A 19,771-nucleotide genomic window follows, 5' to 3' on the forward strand; every position below is an offset into this window, starting at 1 on the left:
TTCCATCATTCAAAGCACCACCTTATTTGTCATACACCATTACCAGATTGCAAACAACTCTCAAAAGAATGGTAATCTACTGTCCATATCAGTATCTACTTCTGTTATTCTTAATTCTCTATCTTCAAATATTGCAAACCATTGTAATCTTTTTGTTGCAGTTTATTATGAACAATACTACACCTAAATATGAAACATGCCACTGAAAAAAGTGTCTTTTTACTCACTCCAGAACACACTTCCAGAAAGAAATTAGAGTTCAATTCTTTGTCTAAAACTCATTTGAAAGATGGTATCTACATGGAAATGTAGGTATTTGGGGCTGGATCCACAGAGGAACTTAAGCAAGAAGAGCTTTTTTAAGTGGCTTATAGCATGCATTTCCTTTGAAACCCACTTGAATTTACATTGTTATGAATTAATAATTGTTGGCTTGCAAAATGAGAGCAGAGAGGAAGAGTGGTAGCCAGAAGAGGTAGAAAGTATGTGATTCTGTAATGTAAGGGTAAGTTATTAAGATAAAATCTTCACATTTTTGTACCGATGAATATTTAAACTGCTTTTTTTTTGGTGTCAAAAAAAAAAAAATCCAGCAAGAGACATTTCAGAAGTCTCAAATAGTTCATACTCTGTGAATTAAATTGTTAGCCTGGAACATTTGAAATTTGGGTTCTAATTCCTGTTCCAAGACAGCTGGTATGGGTATTTGAAGTACACGACAAATTTAAATACCTTCTAAATATACCTCCTCTTTCTCTTATGAACAATTAAAGTACGATGAAGTGGAGAACATGTAGCAGGTAGTCATTCTCTCTTTTTTTTTTTTTTTTGATGTGTGTTTTTGTTTTCATTATTTTTCTGTGGAAATGATCAATATGCTTAGGTTTCCAATGGAACAAAAAGTTCATAACTGATACCCTAAATGAAGTAAGGTGCCGTCATTGACCAGGAGCTTCCATACATCTGTGAGGGAAAAAGGTCAGGGTATTTAGAGTTGGCTACTTAAAGGGCAGACTGGAAAGACCAATATGAGACCTGCAAGAAGCTTCCTTCACAGGAGGGAGTCCTTGGTTTCAGTTTTACTTCTGGATGCTGAAGGGCAGGCTGTTCAAACACCTTTTCCCAATTTACTGGTCTTCATTACACCAGTACTGAACACTCATTTCTCGTAATGTTGTTATACTGTAAGTGCTCAGCACTCCTGAAAAGTAAATTAATTCTGTTTTAAGTGTCTTAATTTAGACTCTGAACTTTCAAAACATTGGCTTATGTCACTATGTATTTTATTTTAATTACTTTTTTTTTTTTTTTAATTACAATGGCAATACTAAAACAGAGCATAAAAAAGTATGCATTTTCATTTTGGCTTATTTAATCTCTAATCTCATACATTGCAGGTTTTAAAATTGGGTACTGGGAAAAAAATAATTTTGCTTTGTAAGAAATAATCCCCTTCATAAATTATTAACTAACCTTACTGTATAAAAGCAAGACTCTCAAGTCGTCTTTTTTTTTTTTTTTTTTTTTTTGCAGGGGGGAGGGGTGGTATTACTCATAAATAGATGGGATAAACTAAAAAATGCTAAACTATAAATCTTTAAGGTCAAGTACAGGGAGTGGTTTATTTTGAAAATGATTCAAATGATTTCTCAGTGTGTTTTTTTGTTCTTTAGCTCTTTAAAGCCCAACCTATCAGTAATTCAAAGTATGTGCCTAATGTGTATTTACACCTGCTGTATTTGGAAGGTGTAACCTAGTACATTTTCTTAGCTGTTTGAACTGTTGATACTCTAAAGCAAACAATAGAAGTTCACATTCTTTCTGTTGTATTGAACAACTGTTAGGTGTCAAATTACCCTCAGGCATTTTTGCTTCAACAATAAAATTAAGAGTCCATTTTCCATCCCCTTAACAAAACAAGTTCTTTACTCTTAAGAAATATAGGCAGAAATTTTGCCAATATTCCTCCCCTAGCATGAATATGCATCTTGATAATACACAAAGTCAAATTAAAATGCAGAAGAAAAAACTGTTGTAAGGCTACTAATGCCTAACGTTCAGAAGCAGGAGGTGAAAGCTATATGTCTGTCAGTCTCTTTCCACACAGGGCAACTGACACACATTGGACTTCATGAGAAGCTGATGCAATGCACATTGGCAGTCCCTCAAAAGGGTAAAACAAGAGCTGATTGTATACTGCGTTATGTCTGTACCACTGGGAACTTTGTCACAGCATCAACAAATGCAAGATGAGGCTTAAGTCAGAATCAGTTACCTGAAACCATCTAAATACTTACTGGTTCCTAAAGGGTACTTGTGGAAAAGTCCACAGATTTAAAAGTATCAGTTCTGTTTTATTTCCAGTACCTTCTATGACGTTAAGTTCCTTGAATTTAACTAGCTTTCATTTTAGGTTATTAATAAGTTCAGAAGAGGAAAAAATGTCCATATTTTTGCAAGTAAAACTGATGCAGATTCAATCCTTTGCTTAGCATGTATGCTAAGGTACAGACATAATTTGATCTACTGAATGTTTCATTAAAGTGTTGACAGCTAAGCATATGAGGTACAACTGCTGAGATTATATATGAAACATGCCAACAGTGAGTAAATAACAGACTACACACTCTCTCTCTGTATATGGTGTAAAAACTGGCTCACACATGTTTCTGCAAAGATAATGCAAGGGACCTAATGGCTTCTTTCTATCTTTAAAATGTATCTTATAGAAAAAATAAACCATAGAGTGGAACAGACACTATGAAAAAAATGAACAGCCGCCCTAACCAAAAGCCCCAGTTTGCAAGCTTTGTTATTAAAGTCTGCAAACTACTTATGTGTTCAACGAGCATTACTTAGAAAGTTCTAATGAACAAAAATCGTTACTTTCTGTTTAATAATTCTTTAATTTTATGCTACCATACATTTGTTCTTCTATTTCAGAACATCCACCTACTGCTTGTATAACAAAATGGGGAATTAGGGCAAGTTCATATATTTTAGAAATTGGGACCACTATGTCTATGATTAATTAATATGAAAAGGGCTACATTTGCAACTAAATATTTTGACAATGAATAATTTAACGAGGTTTACTTTTACTATATTGGTAAAGCAAGCTTTATTTCACACACTGCACAATAAATTCTCTCTAAAGCAATTCATGAGACCAAAAAATTACAAACATAAAAATCAATTGCTCATTTCCATTTAAAATTTGGACTAGAACTACATATAGTAAATTTAGGATATACACCTAATATATATGATTGTCTAAGAAGGATATAGGTTCTATTATTACCATCAAGAAAAAATTGCTGTATTCCCTAGAAGGAAATTGTTTGTGTTAATTTATTCATTCACATTTTCCTCATCCCCTTGAAAGTTTTTTTTTGTTTTAAACGAAGAAAAATATACAGTAAATTAAACTTGGTGTAGTGATTTAAAGAAACAGATATCCTACAAAGGGGTCAAAAGATATCTTATCTTAATGTATGAGCCTTAAAGTCATGAGTCAAGTCCTGTTATGGTTATTATATTTATGAGGCCTTAATGACTGCTAAAATAAATAACAGAATATTTATGATTCAAAATCTATGACAAGAATGTTAAATAAAACCTTCCAAAAACATACCGAGATAAAAACAAAATATTTAAGTTAATTTAGCTCACTCAGCAATTTTCAATATCAGAAATGATATATATAAATATGCAATACTGAATTCAGGAGAAGCCTTAACTGATCATCAGAGGCTAGCATTTAGTTCTATTGTTCTTTGGAGTTCAAATAATTGGTGGTTCTGTGTTCCCTCTTGAGACAAGAGGAACTGAGATGATGATGAGAAGAGAGGCAGAAACACTGACATATCACAAACGGTTCATGGATGTGACATTATCACAAAAAGACACAAGAAAATTAAACCCTTTGTGTATTGGGCCAGTTATATGGCACAGAATATCAATCAGTGATAAAAAAAAATGTACCAATTTTCAAAGCAAAAGTCTTTATTTTATGTTAGTCATAGCAACAACAGTAAAATTTATTTTCCATCCAAAGTTAGGAAGGCTCTTTTTGCTTTAATGGCCTAATGTGAATTGACAGTGAAATATATCCCTGAAGAACCAAAGCATTATGCTGTGAAGTAAAGACAGCACAATTCCATTATTACTGACATAAATGCCAGTTTATAGAATTCAATAAGAAGCAGGATTTCATTTATTTATTTATTTATTTATTTCACACTTCTGTAGAGGTATTAACTAGTGAAGATTTATATTTCAATAATGGTTTCTTCTCTTTTCCATTTTTTTTACCCTTAAAAAATACTAACATACCCCTTAAAATACTAACATAACTGCCATGTCACGTTTCATCACTTAAAAAGTCAAAAAATAGACAATTCTGTTTTAAATTTACTGCTGATGTAGGCTGCTAGATCTTTACACGTCTCATCCTCTGCCATACTTGCCCACCCACTTCAACCATGCAAGCATCAGAATCTTTAGAAAAAAAACAGAAACACAAGTTTGGCTTCTCTCTGCCTTTGAAGATGGGCTTATCAGTTGAACTTGACTTTTTTTGCATATTTCTGTTATTCTCTTTGTGTCAATTGCATTACATATATACGTATATATATGTTGCAATTTTCACATTTACACTAACTGGTAAACAAACAAACTTTTACATGACTGCACAGTAAACTGCATGTGCAAGTGCTGTGATTGTGTATGGATTCAATAATTCAAAACATGTATGAGACAGGAAGACATAAGACATTCTGTCTAGGCTTAATAATTTATTGCAAGGAAAAAATAAGAAGGAAGAACTATGCCTAGCAAGAGCCATTCCACAGCTGCTGTGCCATTCTTTTAAAAGAACACAGTGGTTTTATATTTTTTTTTTTCTGGTAGGTGTCATGTGGTTAGCCCTGGTCTAGCTATCAATGCTATTCAGGAACTTATTCTGCAATCAGTAAAGTGTAGTAATTGTAATTATAGACAACACTCCCCATGTGATCAAGGGAGAAGACTGATTCCTTGATATCTCCCACACTTTTTGGCCCATTGTTGCAATCAAATAATCAAAGTTTGACTTTTAAACAGGGTTTCTATGTTTGCAACATCTGCATCACAAAAATCTTCATTGTCAAACTTGTGAGATAAGAGGTTTTGAAGTTCCTCTGAATAAACATTTATTATTAGTTTTTAATTGCAGTGTTCAAAACATGATGGAGATATTCAATCCCACAATGACCCCAGTACTGTGGTAACATCTTAGCAAAGTACAAGATGTACTTAAAAAAAGAAAAAAAAAAAAAAGCTTCAGCTCTTACACTCCTTGACTACTGTCACTCCTATCCTCACACAGAATCATAGAATGGCTCAGTTTGGAAGGGACCTTAAAGACCACCTAATTCCAACTCCCCTGCCATAGACAGGGATGCCACCCACTAGATCAGATTGTTCAAGGCCTCATCCAACCTGCCTTTGAACACCTCCAGAGATGGGGAATCTACAACTTCTCTTGGCAACCAGTTCCAGTGACTCACTACCCTTACAGTGAAGAATTTTGACCTAATGTGTAGTCTAAATGCGGGGATCCCCCCACGTGGGGATGAAGAGCTCTTGCGCTCTAAAAAAATATCCTTAAATAGTTGCCAGCTCTGATCAGATCCTATTTTCCTAAGGACAGTGTCCCACGGGATCTCATCCGCTAATTCTCTGAATAACTGGAAGTTTGCTCTTCTAAAGTTGAAGGTCCTGACTTTGCTCTTTGCCAGGCCCACATCCCTCGAGATCACAACCTCAACCAGGGCATGGTCACTGCAACCCAGACTGCCTCCAATCTTAACCTCTTTAATGAGGTCATCCACATTAGTGAGCACCAGGTCCAGAAACGCTTCTTCTCTGGTTGGTTTGTCTAATACCTGGATGAGGAAGTTATCCTCAATGCACTCCAGGAGTCTCCTGGATTGTTTACTGCCTGCCGTGTAGCTTTCCCGGCAGACATCTGGGTGATTGAAATCCCCCAGCAGGATGACAGCCTGTGAGCACAATGTTTATTGTACTTGGATCTAGAAGGCTTCATCAAAAGGCTCCCCTTGATCGCGTGGCCTGTAGTAGACCCCAACCACAAGGTGCCCTTTATTGGTCTGATGCTTAATTTTTACCCGCATGTTCTCAACCCGCTCATGGCTGTTTCTCAGTGGCAACTCTTCACAATCTACCCATTTCTTAACATAAAGGGCAATGTCCCCACCCTTCCTTCCCTGCCTATCTCTCCTGTACAGCTTGTAGCCCTCCATTCCAGCGTTCCAGTTGTGTGATTCGTCCCACCACACTTCCATGATAGCAATTAGATCATAGTTTTCTGATTGCACCATGGCTTCCAACCTTCTGCTTATTCCCCATGCTGTGTGCATTGGTGTAGAGGCAATTCAGCTGGGCTATGGGCTGCATTACCTTTTTAGAGGAGTCATTCCCAGTTCCTACAGGATGATTCACTGGTGTCTCCCCATTGTTTTCTAGTGTATTGGCATCCACTGGTTCTTTTGCGTCTCTTACAGGTACATTCCCTTCCCCCACCAAGTCTGGTTTAAAGCCCTACTAATGAGTCCAGCCAGTTTGCTACTCAGGACGCTCTTGCCCCACTTCGTCAGACTTGCCCCATCTGGTGTCAGCATTCCTGGTCTCTCAGAAAAATGCTCAAGATGATAGAACCCAAAACCCTGAGCATGGCACCAGCTACACAGCCAATCATTCACCTGATTTGTACACTGCCTCCTCCTTGGGTCCCAGTCTCCAACTGGGAGGATTGAGGAGAACACTACTTGTGCTCCCGATCCCTTCAACATCTTTCCAAGGGACATAAAGTCCCTTTTGATGTTTCGTAGTTTCCTTGTTGCAACCTCATTTGTCCCTACGTGGAAAAGTAGGAATGGGTGGTAGTCATAGAATCAGAGAATCAGAGAATATCCTGAGTTGGAAGGGACCCATAAGGATCATCAAGTCCAACTCCTGGCATCGCACAGGTCTATCCAAAATTTTAGACCATGCGACTAAGTGCACAGTCCAATCGCTTCTTAAATTCAGACAGGCTCGGTGCAGTGACTACTTCACTGGGGAGCCTGTTCCAGTGTGCGACCACCCTCCTGGTGAAGAACCTCTTCCTGATGACCAATCTAAACCTCCCCTGCCTCAGCTTAACACCGTTCCTGCAGGTCCTATCACTGGTGATTATGGAGAATAGGTCAGCCCCTGCCTCTCCACTCCCCCTTGCGAGGAAGTTGTAGACTGAGATGAGATGAGGTCTCCCCTCAGCCTCCTCTTCTCCAGGCTGAACAGGCCAAGTGACCTCAGCCACTCCTCATATGTCTTCCTCTCTAGGCCCTTCACCATCTTCTTCGCCCTCCTCTGGACACTCTCCAACAGTTTAACACCCTTTTTGTACTGTGGTGCCCAGAACTGCACACAGTACTCAAGGTGAGGCCGCACCAGCGCAGAGTAGAGCGGGACAATCACTTCCCTCGACCGACTAGCAATGCCGTGCTTGATGCACCCCAGGATACGTGCAAAAGAACCGCGAGGGGTCCTCCCTGCTTGCCCTGCCTGCGTGAACTGCCGCACAAACTGCCACACCCAGCACTTCTGATGCACCACGCCCTGTTTGCCCGTCCTGGTTGCCGCGCTCCTGGTCACTCGGACTCCCTAGGGGCTGCTTTTGAACGTCAGGGAAGGGGGCCCTGCTGGCTCCGCCTACGCCTCGTCAGCCTCCCTCGCAAGGGCTGCCGGGTCCTGGCGGCTCCCTCAGCTGCTTCGAGTGGCCTCAATGCCAAAAAAAAAACCCTGCCTCAGTTCCCCGCTCCACTGCAGAGCGCGTCTGCCCCAGGGCCGATTGCCTCGGCAAGTAGCAGGACAGTAGTCCCGTGGCTTAACAAAATTTGGTAGCCTCTTTGTGATGTCACAGATGCGGGCCACGGGCAGGCAGCAAACTTCTCGAGAGAGATTGTCTGGATGGCGGATGGGTGCTTCAGTGCCTCTCAGAGTGGAGTCTCCAATCACCAGCACCCTTCGTGCTTTCTTTGTGGCACTGGTTCTTACACACAAGGTTTGCTGGTCCACATTTATACTGTTGCCCTTTCCTAGGGCCTGAGCATTACCATTTTTGTTTTTTACCCCAGAGCATCACACCTATTGCATAGAGGCACTTCAGGGGCAAGGGAGAGATTCCTCCTCCTGCTCCAAGCAGAGACAAGGGTCCAGCTTCCCTTGTCTCGCAAGTTCATCAGTTGTGGCAATTCAGGCTTGGAGGCTCCTTTACCAGTCCCTTGAGAGGACTTAAGGCAGGGCTGTTGCTCAGCCTGTGCCAGTGCTTGATACCAAGCATCAGTCTCTTCCTCAGATTTCTGGATGCTTCGCCGCCTGTCGAGCTCCTCTCGCAAGACAGAGGTATGGTATGGTGACATACATATTCACGGTATTTGAGGTACGGTGACATATATATTCATTCAATTTTCCAAGAAAGGGCAGGATTTATGTTAATGTTTCTGAGAACTAATTATCATATTGTCCCTCCTACTTTCGCATGCACAGTACCCTCTGGCTGTCACACTTTGAGCTCCTTCTGATGAAGGCTCGTAGCCTTCTTCACCTTGTACTTTTCTCCTTTCTGTTCTGCGCATGTTCTCTCGTTGTTTACCACTTCAGCAGTTTTGCTTTTCTTCAAACTCAGCTAATTCAGTTGTTTAACTTCTACTTTGGGCACTGTCTTCCTTCTTCAGCCTTGATTTTGTAGCTAGAGTTGAGGCTTATGGCATGCGGCCAATAGAACAATTTAGCAATTTCAGATATCCCTTCAGCTTACTGTGTTACGTAGTTGGTGTTTTATAATAATTGTTTCACTGGGATAGGAAAAGATGGTTGTGATGGGAATTTGTTTGGAAGAGAAGTCACTGTGGGAAGAGAAAATCACCACTGGGATGGGAAATCATTGGGGTAGGAAATCATTGGGGTAGGAAATCACCATTAGCTATGGGAAGTTACTCTTGAGCTAGGTGATCCTTGGGATGTGAAACTGTCCTGGGCAAGGAAAATCCTCCCTGGGCTGGGAAATCCTCCTTGGGATGGGAAATCCTTGAGATGGGAAACCTGCTTGGGTACCCAAAATCAAATCATCACAAGCCTGCCGGCGAGGGGTTGGTCGGAACGCTGGCCGTTGGGATGGAACCCCCTGTGCCCCACTCTCCAGCCACCATGGCAGGTACAGCAGCTGGCTCCCACTCCTCCGGGGGCTGCGGCCCTGCAGGTGAGCCCAGGGCCCCACAACTCACCCCAGCACCCCCTTTGGCTTTTCCCCACACAGAGCCCCGGGCACTTCTTCTAGCAGCCGGAGAAGGACATGGCCATAGCCAAGAGGTTTGGCTACCCGTAGCCCTCCACTCCTCTATGGCCCCTGCAGTGCCCAGGCACACTCAGGACGCAGCCACAGACACCTCGGCAGGCACCCGCTCCTGATGCGGCCAAGCTCCTCTGCCCTTTCCCTCTGCCTTGCCCTCGTCCCTCTTTAGTGCTCTACCTGGGCAGTGTGTCCTGGCCCTGGCTGCCATTATAGGGACAGCACAAACACCAGTGTCCAAGGCCACCGCCACCAGCCCCATCCCTTCCCTTCCAAAAATCATCTTTCCTCAAAACTCCTCTTTACGGTTAGAAACTGTGGGGATGGGAAAAACAGAATGGGACGGGGAGCTAGGGGGATGACAAATTGTTGCCATTAGAAATGCTTCTCGGCATGCGAAATGGGAGGGATTGGAAATTGATATCATATGGATTGTCCTTTCTCATACCTTCTTGCTCTGTTGATTAAATAAGCTATGTTTAGTGTTCACTTTCAAAAGCTTCTGGCCCAGGTCTCCAGGAAAATGCTGTAGGAAAAAAAACAACCATGGCCTTCAGAAAGCTTAATTAGAAAAAATCCACAGCATTTCCCTGCAAAACTCAGCGTCTCACCTTGTAATGAAAGGAAAACTGCGTACAAAGGCAGCAACGGCCGTTCATGAACCCCTAAAGATTGGAGATGAACCCCGGGGTGTCATGGACGCGTCACGAAGTGGCACACAACACGTACATTCAAAAGAGAAAAAAGATCTCAGGTACCTGACCTGGAGGAATCCGGGGCAAATATTCAGAAGGAAATAACTCAGAGAAGGTAGCCAAAAGCCATACAGTCATACAAAACAGTTACAAAGGCATGATCGGTAAGAATAAAGGGGAAATAAAAGGCACGGACATACCTCCAAAAGAAAAAAAAAGTTCCCAGGTGCCAGCCATAGAGGAATCTGGGGCTGCTATCAAGAACCAAAACTCTCTCAGGAGGTAGACAAAAGCCATAGAGTTATCCAAAAAATTTCCAGATGCATGCCTGCCAGGAGGCAAGGGTAGCTACACGGCATGGACCTACCTCCTAGAGATAAAAGTTCGCCGGTACCAGCCCGGGAGGAATCTGGGGCTGCTATCCAGAACTAAACCTCTCTCAGGAGGTAGACAAAAGCCAAAGAGTTATCCAAAAAATTTCCAGATGCATGCCTGGCAGGAGGCAAGGGTAGCTACCAGGCATGGACCTACCTCCTAAAGAGACAAAAGTTCTCCGCTACCAGCCCGGGAGCAATCTGGGGCTGCTATGCAGAACTAAACCTCTCTCAGGAGGTAGACAAAAAGCTCGGATAGCATGTGAAATGCTTGCCATAGCCATGCCTGGGAGGAGGCAAGGGTAGCTACAGGGCATGCAACTACCTCCTAAAGAGACAAAAGTTCTCCGCTACCAGCCCAGGAGGAATCTGGGGCTGCTATGCAGAACCAAACCTCTCTCAGGACGTAGCCAAAAGCCACAGAGTTATCCTAAAAGTTTCTAAACGCATGCCCAGGAGGAGGCAAAGGTAGCTTCCAGGCATGCAGCTACCACCCAAAGCGACAAAAGGTCTCCGTTACCAGCCCGGGAGGAATCTGGGGCTGCTATCCAGAACCAAACCTCTCTCAGGAGGTAGAAAAAACCATCAACTTATCCAAAACATGCTACAAAGGCATGCTTGCGAGGACGCAAGGGGAACGAGCAGGCACGGACCTACCTTCAAAAGGGACAAGAGCTCTCCAGTACCTGCTGTGGACGAATCTGGGACTACTCCCCAGAGGTAAGGAAACACTATTTTACTGGGTCCCTGACACAGACGACACCATTTCTAAATCCACCGATTCCTCTTTCCTCCACAGAAAGGGAACTGGGCACTCGTCAATACACCTGCCCTGGAGCACTTCTGGATGCTGCATGAGTTTCTCTCTCCCTGCAATTCCGTAAAGAACACGCTGCAAAACGCCTGGCAGGAATCAAGTCCCTGCTCACCAGCTACTTGCGCACCTTTCGGCTGGCCCACCATCAGCTGTTGGAGCACGGAGTCGTGAGAAAAGAAAATTCCCACCTACCTGCCCTGGAGGAATGGGAGGCTGCTATGCAGAACCAAACCACCCTAAGGAGTTATAAAAAAGCCAAAGAGTTATCCAAAAAGTTTCTAAAGGCATGCCCGGGAGGAGGCAAGGGTAGCTACACGGCATGGACCTACCTCCTAGAGATAAAAGTTCGCCGGTACCAGCCCGGGAGGAATCTGGGGCTGCTATCCAGAACTAAACCTCTCTCAGGAGGTAGACAAAAGCCAAAGAGTTATCCAAAAAATTTCCAGATGCATGCCTGGCAGGAGGCAAGGGTAGCTACCAGGCATGGACCTACCTCCTAAAGAGACAAAAGTTCTCCGCTACCAGCCCGGGAGCAATCTGGGGCTGCTATGCAGAACTAAACCTCTCTCAGGAGGTAGACAAAAAGCTCGGATAGCATGTGAAATGCTTGCCATAGCCATGCCTGGGAGGAGGCAAGGGTAGCTACAGGGCATGCAACTACCTCCTAAAGAGACAAAAGTTCTCCGCTACCAGCCCAGGAGGAATCTGGGGCTGCTATGCAGAACCAAACCTCTCTCAGGACGTAGCCAAAAGCCACAGAGTTATCCTAAAAGTTTCTAAACGCATGCCCAGGAGGAGGCAAAGGTAGCTTCCAGGCATGCAGCTACCACCCAAAGCGACAAAAGGTCTCCGTTACCAGCCCGGGAGGAATCTGGGGCTGCTATCCAGAACCAAACCTCTCTCAGGAGGTAGAAAAAACCATCAACTTATCCAAAACATGCTACAAAGGCATGCTTGCGAGGACGCAAGGGGAACGAGCAGGCACGGACCTACCTTCAAAAGGGACAAGAGCTCTCCAGTACCTGCTGTGGACGAACCTGGGACTACTCCCCAGAGGTAAGGAAACACTATTTTACTGGGTCCCTGACACAGACGACACCATTTCTAAATCCACCGATTCCTCTTTCCTCCACAGAAAGGGAACTGGGCACTCGTCAATACACCTGCCCTGGAGCGCTTCTGGATGCTGCATGAGTTTCTCTCTCCCTGCAATTCCGTAAAGAACACGCTGCAAAACGCCTGGCAGGAATCAAGTCCCTGCTCACCAGCTACTTGCGCACCTTTCGGCTGGCCCACCATCAGCTGTTGGAGCACGGAGTCGTGAGAAAAGAAAATTCCCACCTACCTGCCCTGGAGGAATGGGAGGCTGCTCTGCAGAACCAAACCACCCTAAGGAGTTATAAAAAAGCCAAAGAGTTATCCAAAAAGTTTCTAAAGGCATGCCCGGGAGGAGGCAAGGGTAGCTACACGGCATGGACCTACCTCCTAGAGATAAAAGTTCGCCGGTACCAGCCCGGGAGGAATCTGGGGCTGCTATCCAGAACTAAACCTCTCTCAGGAGGTAGACAAAAGCCAAAGAGTTATCCAAAAAATTTCCAGATGCATGCCTGGCAGGAGGCAAGGGTAGCTACCAGGCATGGACCTACCTCCTAAAGAGACAAAAGTTCTCCGCTACCAGCCCGGGAGCAATCTGGGGCTGCTATGCAGAACTAAACCTCTCTCAGGAGGTAGACAAAAAGCTCGGATAGCATGTGAAATGCTTGCCATAGCCATGCCTGGGAGGAGGCAAGGGTAGCTACAGGGCATGCAACTACCTCCTAAAGAGACAAAAGTTCTCCGCTACCAGCCCAGGAGGAATCTGGGGCTGCTATGCAGAACCAAACCTCTCTCAGGACGTAGCCAAAAGCCACAGAGTTATCCTAAAAGTTTCTAAACGCATGCCCAGGAGGAGGCAAAGGTAGCTTCCAGGCATGCAGCTACCACCCAAAGCGACAAAAGGTCTCCGTTACCAGCCCGGGAGGAATCTGGGGCTGCTATCCAGAACCAAACCTCTCTCAGGAGGTAGAAAAAACCATAAACTATTCCAAAACATGCTACAAAGGCATGCTTGCGAGGACGCAAGGGGAACGTGCAGGCACGGACCTACCTTCAAAAGGGACAAGAGCTCTCCAGTACCTGCTGTGGACGAATCTGGGACTACTCCCCAGAGGTAAGGAAACACTATTTTACTGGGTCCCTGACACAGACGACACCATTTCTAAATCCACCGATTCCTCTTTCCTCCACAGAAAGGGAACTGGGCACTCGTCAATACACCTGCCCTGGAGCGCTTCTGGATGCTGCATGAGTTTCTCTCTCCCTGCAATTCCGTAAAGAACACGCTGCAAAACGCCTGGCAGGAATCAAGTCCCTGCTCACCAGCTACTTGCGCACCTTTCGGCTGGCCCACCATCAGCTGTTGGAGCACAGAGTCGTGAGAAAAGAAAATTCCCTCCTACCTGCCCTGGAGGAATGGGAGGCTGCTATGCAGAACCAAACCACCCTAAGGAGTTATAAAAAAGCCAAAGAGTTATCCAAAAAGTTTCTAAAGGCATGCCCGGGAGGAGGCAAGGGTAGCTACACGGCATGGACCTACCTCCTAGAGATAAAAGTTCGCCGGTACCAGCCCGGGAGGAATCTGGGGCTGCTATCCAGAACTAAACCTCTCTCAGGAGGTAGACAAAAGCCAAAGAGTTATCCAAAAAGTTTCCAGATGCATGCCTGGCAGGAGGCAAGGGTAGCTACCAGGCATGGACCTACCTCCTAAAGAGACAAAAGTTCTCCGCTACCAGCCCGGGAGCAATCTGGGGCTGCTATCCAGAACTAAACCTCTCTCAGGAGGTAGACAAAAAGCTCGGATAGCATGTGAAATGCTTGCCATAGCCATGCCTGGGAGGAGGCAAGGGTAGCTACAGGGCATGCAACTACCTCCTAAAGAGACAAAAGTTCTCCGCTACCAGCCCAGGAGGAATCTGGGGCTGCTATGCAGAACTAAACCTCTCTCAGGACGTAGCCAAAAGCCACAGAGTTATCCTAAAAGTTTCTAAACGCATGCCCAGGAGGAGGCAAAGGTAGCTTCCAGGCATGCAGCTACCACCTAAAGCGACAAAAGGTCTCCGCTACCAGCCCGGGAGGAATCTGGGGCTGCTATCCAGAACCAAACCTCTCTCAGGAGGTAGAAAAAACCATCAACTTATCCAAAACATGCTACAAAGGCATGCTTGCGAGGACGCAAGGGGAACGAGCAGGCACGGACCTACCTTCAAAAGGGACAAGAGCTCTCCAGTACCTGCGGTGGACGAACCTGGGACTACTCCCCAGAGGTAAGGAAACACTATTTTACTGGGTCCCTGACACAGACGACACCATTTCTAAATCCACCGATTCCTCTTTCCTCCACAGAAAGGGAACTGGGCACTCGTCAATACACCTGCCCTGGAGCGCTTCTGGATGCTGCATGAGTTTCTCTCTCCCTGCAATTCCGTAAAGAACACGCTGCAAAACGCCTGGCAGGAATCAAGTCCCTGCTCACCAGCTACTTGCGCACCTTTCGGCTGGCCCACCATCAGCTGTTGGAGCACGGAGTCGTGAGAAAAGAAAATTCCCACCTACCTGCCCTGGAGGAATGGGAGGCTGCTATGCAGAACCAAACCACCCTAAGGAGTTATAAAAAAGCCAAAGAGTTATCCAAAAAGTTTCTAAAGGCATGCCCGGGAGGAGGCAAGGGTAGCTACACGGCATGGACCTACCTCCTAGAGATAAAAGTTCGCCGGTACCAGCCCGGGAGGAATCTGGGGCTGCTATCCAGAACTAAACCTCTCTCAGGAGGTAGACAAAAGCCAAAGAGTTATCCAAAAAATTTCCAGATGCATGCCTGGCAGGAGGCAAGGGTAGCTACCAGGCATGGACCTACCTCCTAAAGAGACAAAAGTTCTCCGCTACCAGCCCGGGAGCAATCTGGGGCTGCTATGCAGAACTAAACCTCTCTCAGGAGGTAGACAAAAAGCTCGGATAGCATGTGAAATGCTTGCCATAGCCATGCCTGGGAGGAGGCAAGGGTAGCTACAGGGCATGCAACTACCTCCTAAAGAGACAAAAGTTCTCCGCTACCAGCCCAGGAGGAATCTGGGGCTGCTATGCAGAACCAAACCTCTCTCAGGACGTAGCCAAAAGCCACAGAGTTATCCTAAAAGTTTCTAAACGCATGCCCAGGAGGAGGCAAAGGTAGCTTCCAGGCATGCAGCTACCACCCAAAGCGACAAAAGGTCTCCGTTACCAGCCCGGGAGGAATCTGGGGCTGCTATCCAGAACCAAACCTCTCTCAGGAGGTAGAAAAAACCATCAACTTATCCAAAACATGCTACAAAGGCATGCTTGCGAGGACGCAAGGGGAACGAGCAGGCACGGACCTACCTTCAAAACGGACAAGAGCTCTCCAGTACCTGCTGTGGACGAATCTGGGACTACTCCCCAGAGGTAAGGAAACACTATTTTACTGGGTCCCTGACACAGACGACACCATTTCTAAATCCACCGATTCCTCTTTCCTCCACAGAAAGGGAACTGGGCACTCGTCAATACACCTGCCCTGGAGCGCTTCTGGATGCTGCATGAGTTTCTCTCTCCCTGCAATTCTATAAAGAACACGCTGCAAAACGCCTGGCAGGAATCAAGTCCCTGCTCACCAGCTACTTGCGCACCTTTCGGCTGGCCCACCATCAGCTGTTGGAGCACGGAGTCGTGAGAAAAGAAAATTCCCTCCTACCTGCCCTGGAGGAATGGGAGGCTGCTATGCAGAACCAAACCACCCTAAGGAGTTATAAAAAAGCCAAAGAGTTATCCAAAAAGTTTCTAAAGGCATGCCCGGGAGGAGGCAAGGGTAGCTACACGGCATGGACCTACCTCCTAGAGATAAAAGTTCGCCGGTACCAGCCCGGGAGGAATCTGGGGCTGCTATCCAGAACTAAACCTCTCTCAGGAGGTAGACAAAAGCCAAAGAGTTATCCAAAAAATTTCCAGATGCATGCCTGGCAGGAGGCAAGGGTAGCTACCAGGCATGGACCTACCTCCTAAAGAGACAAAAGTTCTCCGCTACCAGCCCGGGAGCAATCTGGGGCTGCTATGCAGAACTAAACCTCTCTCAGGAGGTAGACAAAAAGCTCGGATAGCATGTGAAATGCTTGCCATAGCCATGCCTGGGAGGAGGCAAGGGTAGCTACAGGGCATGCAACTACCTCCTAAAGAGACAAAAGTTCTCCGCTACCAGCCCAGGAGGAATCTGGGGCTGCTATGCAGAACCAAACCTCTCTCAGGACGTAGCCAAAAGCCACAGAGTTATCCTAAAAGTTTCTAAACGCATGCCCAGGAGGAGGCAAAGGTAGCTTCCAGGCATGCAGCTACCACCCAAAGCGACAAAAGGTCTCCGTTACCAGCCCGGGAGGAATCTGGGGCTGCTATCCAGAACCAAACCTCTCTCAGGAGGTAGAAAAAACCATCAACTTATCCAAAACATGCTACAAAGGCATGCTTGCGAGGACGCAAGGGGAACGAGCAGGCACGGACCTACCTTCAAAAGGGACAAGAGCTCTCCAGTACCTGCTGTGGACGAACCTGGGACTACTCCCCAGAGGTAAGGAAACACTATTTTACTGGGTCCCTGACACAGACGACACCATTTCTAAATCCACCGATTCCTCTTTCCTCCACAGAAAGGGAACTGGGCACTCGTCAATACACCTGCCCTGGAGCGCTTCTGGATGCTGCATGAGTTTCTCTCTCCCTGCAATTCCGTAAAGAACACGCTGCAAAACGCCTGGCAGGAATCAAGTCCCTGCTCACCAGCTACTTGCGCACCTTTCGGCTGGCCCACCATCAGCTGTTGGAGCACGGAGTCGTGAGAAAAGAAAATTCCCACCTACCTGCCCTGGAGGAATGGGAGGCTGCTATGCAGAACCAAACCACCCTAAGGAGTTATAAAAAAGCCAAAGAGTTATCCAAAAAGTTTCTAAAGGCATGCCCGGGAGGAGGCAAGGGTAGCTACACGGCATGGACCTACCTCCTAGAGATAAAAGTTCGCCGGTACCAGCCCGGGAGGAATCTGGGGCTGCTATCCAGAACTAAACCTCTCTCAGGAGGTAGACAAAAGCCAAAGAGTTATCCAAAAAATTTCCAGATGCATGCCTGGCAGGAGGCAAGGGTAGCTACCAGGCATGGACCTACCTCCTAAAGAGACAAAAGTTCTCCGCTACCAGCCCGGGAGCAATCTGGGGCTGCTATCCAGAACTAAACCTCTCTCAGGAGGTAGACAAAAAGCTCGGATAGCATGTGAAATGCTTGCCATAGCCATGCCTGGGAGGAGGCAAGGGTAGCTACAGGGCATGCAACTACCTCCTAAAGAGACAAAAGTTCTCCGCTACCAGCCCAGGAGGAATCTGGGGCTGCTATGCAGAACCAAACCTCTCTCAGGACGTAGCCAAAAGCCACAGAGTTATCCTAAAAGTTTCTAAACGCATGCCCAGGAGGAGGCAAAGGTAGCTTCCAGGCATGCAGCTACCACCCAAAGCGACAAAAGGTCTCCGTTACCAGCCCGGGAGGAATCTGGGGCTGCTATCCAGAACCAAACCTCTCTCAGGAGGTAGAAAAAACCATAAACTATTCCAAAACATGCTACAAAGGCATGCTTGCGAGGACGCAAGGGGAACGTGCAGGCACGGACCTACCTTCAAAAGGGACAAGAGCTCTCCAGTACCTGCTGTGGACGAATCTGGGACTACTCCCCAGAGGTAAGGAAACACTATTTTACTGGGTCCCTGACACAGACGACACCATTTCTAAATCCACCGATTCCTCTTTCCTCCACAGAAAGGGAACTGGGCACTCGTCAATACACCTGCCCTGGAGCGCTTCTGGATGCTGCATGAGTTTCTCTCTCCCTGCAATTCCGTAAAGAACACGCTGCAAAACGCCTGGCAGGAATCAAGTCCCTGCTCACCAGCTACTTGCGCACCTTTCGGCTGGCCCACCATCAGCTGTTGGAGCACGGAGTCGTGAGAAAAGAAAATTCCCTCCTACCTGCCCTGGAGGAATGGGAGGCTGCTATGCAGAACCAAACCACCCTAAGGAGTTATAAAAAAGCCAAAGAGTTATCCAAAAAGTTTCTAAAGGCATGCCCGGGAGGAGGCAAGGGTAGCTACACGGCATGGACCTACCTCCTAGAGATAAAAGTTCGCCGGTACCAGCCCGGGAGGAATCTGGGGCTGCTATCCAGAACTAAACCTCTCTCAGGAGGTAGACAAAAGCCAAAGAGTTATCCAAAAAGTTTCCAGATGCATGCCTGGCAGGAGGCAAGGGTAGCTACCAGGCATGGACCTACCTCCTAAAGAGACAAAAGTTCTCCGCTACCAGCCCGGGAGCAATCTGGGGCTGCTATCCAGAACTAAACCTCTCTCAGGAGGTAGACAAAAAGCTCGGATAGCATGTGAAATGCTTGCCATAGCCATGCCTGGGAGGAGGCAAGGGTAGCTACAGGGCATGCAACTACCTCCTAAAGAGACAAAAGTTCTCCGCTACCAGCCCAGGAGGAATCTGGGGCTGCTATGCAGAACTAAACCTCTCTCAGGACGTAGCCAAAAGCCACAGAGTTATCCTAAAAGTTTCTAAACGCATGCCCAGGAGGAGGCAAAGGTAGCTTCCAGGCATGCAGCTACCACCTAAAGCGACAAAAGGTCTCCGCTACCAGCCCGGGAGGAATCTGGGGCTGCTATCCAGAACCAAACCTCTCTCAGGAGGTAGAAAAAACCATCAACTTATCCAAAACATGCTACAAAGGCATGCTTGCGAGGACGCAAGGGGAACGAGCAGGCACGGACCTACCTTCAAAAGGGACAAGAGCTCTCCAGTACCTGCGGTGGACGAACCTGGGACTACTCCCCAGAGGTAAGGAAACACTATTTTACTGGGTCCCTGACACAGACGACACCATTTCTAAATCCACCGATTCCTCTTTCCTCCACAGAAAGGGAACTGGGCACTCGTCAATACACCTGCCCTGGAGCGCTTCTGGATGCTGCATGAGTTTCTCTCTCCCTGCAATTCCGTAAAGAACACGCTGCAAAACGCCTGGCAGGAATCAAGTCCCTGCTCACCAGCTACTTGCGCACCTTTCGGCTGGCCCACCATCAGCTGTTGGAGCACGGAGTCGTGAGAAAAGAAAATTCCCACCTACCTGCCCTGGAGGAATGGGAGGCTGCTATGCAGAACCAAACCACCCTAAGGAGTTATAAAAAAGCCAAAGAGTTATCCAAAAAGTTTCTAAAGGCATGCCCGGGAGGAGGCAAGGGTAGCTACACGGCATGGACCTACCTCCTAGAGATAAAAGTTCGCCGGTACCAGCCCGGGAGGAATCTGGGGCTGCTATCCAGAACTAAACCTCTCTCAGGAGGTAGACAAAAGC

This window comes from Anser cygnoides, chromosome 2 (genome assembly GCF_040182565.1).
Source record: "Anser cygnoides isolate HZ-2024a breed goose chromosome 2, Taihu_goose_T2T_genome, whole genome shotgun sequence".
Lineage (NCBI taxonomy): Eukaryota > Metazoa > Chordata > Aves > Anseriformes > Anatidae > Anser > Anser cygnoides.